The sequence below is a fragment of the Mastomys coucha genome, unplaced genomic scaffold (assembly GCF_008632895.1).
Source record: "Mastomys coucha isolate ucsf_1 unplaced genomic scaffold, UCSF_Mcou_1 pScaffold15, whole genome shotgun sequence".
Lineage (NCBI taxonomy): Eukaryota > Metazoa > Chordata > Mammalia > Rodentia > Muridae > Mastomys > Mastomys coucha.
The window spans coordinates 87,298,380-87,300,038 of record NW_022196897.1 but is presented as its reverse complement, the minus strand read 5'-3'; positions in this window follow the sequence as shown (position 1 = coordinate 87,300,038).

Sequence of the window (1,659 nt, the reverse complement as noted above, 5' to 3'; positions counted from 1 at the left end):
AACTGTCTTTGGAGGGAGTTGCTTTGGGGTTTCTCTGAGGAAGCTGTCTTCCAGGTGAGCCTGAAAAATGACAGGAATTTTGCAGAGCAGGGAGAGAGTGTCCAGGTGCAGCATTGGAGTGGGCATAGGGTGTACCAAGGCTCTGCGACTTGGAACTGACAGAGGCACCGGAGTGAAGCCGTGGGAAGCGACGATATTGGGAGGCAGAGGCTGGTGGATGTCTTTGTGTTGTGACAGCATGGGCACATAGATAAGGAAGAAAGGGCCCAGCAGAGTGTATTAGGAGATAGAGGACCATCAGGATGTGCTCATGCATTAAACAGAGTTAGGGTGAGGCCGTGTCGGGGAAAGCGAGGTGGCAGGGAGCCGTTCTACACTTAGTGAAGAGAAAAAAGCTAGGGCTGTAATTTATTAATAAAGAAACCTGGGTAGGTTCGTCGAGTAAAACAAAACCAGGTTTGTGGGTGGCAGTGTGGGCATGGGCCAGAGGCACAGTGCCACCATAGCTCTTCTGTCTTAGTACTCAGGCAAAGCTAGGATTCTTGACTTAGCCACAGAAAGAATCTCAGGATGAGCAGGCAGGAAGTTGAGCTGGATTTTATTAGGAAGATATTTCACAGGGGTTTATATATAGGGTTAATAAAAAGAAGAGTGCGGGGGTGGGGGAACAGACTCAAGTGTGAGTGTGAGCTTCTCAAGGGAGAGTCACACACAAATGTCTTATCAGTAACCACATAGACCATGGTAGCACTCAGTTACAGCTCAAAGGGCTGCTAAGAATTCCCCCCACCTCCGTTTATTGGCCAGTGGTAGTGCATGTCTCTAATACCAGCACTCAGGAGGCAGAGGTAAGTGGATCTCTATGTTTGAGGCCAGCCTAGTCTACAGAGTAAGTTCCAGGATAGCCAGGGCTACACGGAGAAAGCCTGTCTTAACAAAACAAAACAAAAACAAAAAACAAAATAAACAACAACAAAGAAGAACCTTCCTGCACCCTGATGCTGCTTTTTTTTTTTTTTTTCCTTTTTTCGAGACAGGGTTTCTCTGTGTAGCCCAGGCTGTCCTGGAACTCACTCTGTAGACCAGGCTGGCCTCGAACTCAGAAATCCACCTGCCTCTGCCTCCCAAGTGCTGGGATTAAAGGCGTGAACCACCACTGCCCGGCTTCTGATCCTGCTTTTTTAATACATGAGATTATAGGGCTGCTCCAGAGGTCTCTTGGAGAGAACTGTCGAGTAAGAGCACCGACTGCTCTTCCAAAGGTTGTGAGTTCAAATCCCAGCAACCACATGGTAGCTCACAACCATCTGTGATGAGATCTGACACCCTCTTATGGTGGTCTGAAGACAGCTACAGTGTACTCATTTATAATAATAAATCTTTAAAAAAAAAAAAAAGAAACCATGGGTCACAAGGGCCGCACAGGGCGACCTGATATGTCTTTTACGGTAAATGGGGATTCCTGTGAGATTCCTAAAAAACCCTGCAAGTTCTCATATAGGAAAGGAATAGGGCCATCCAAGGTTGGCTTCGATCTTAAGTATAATTTATTGATATTTTAACATTCTTACTTGAAATGCCTTTATATAAAAGGAATATTGTCTCTACATAGACAATCTTTAATTATTCTGGAGTTTTTTGTTTTGGGTTTTTTTTTTT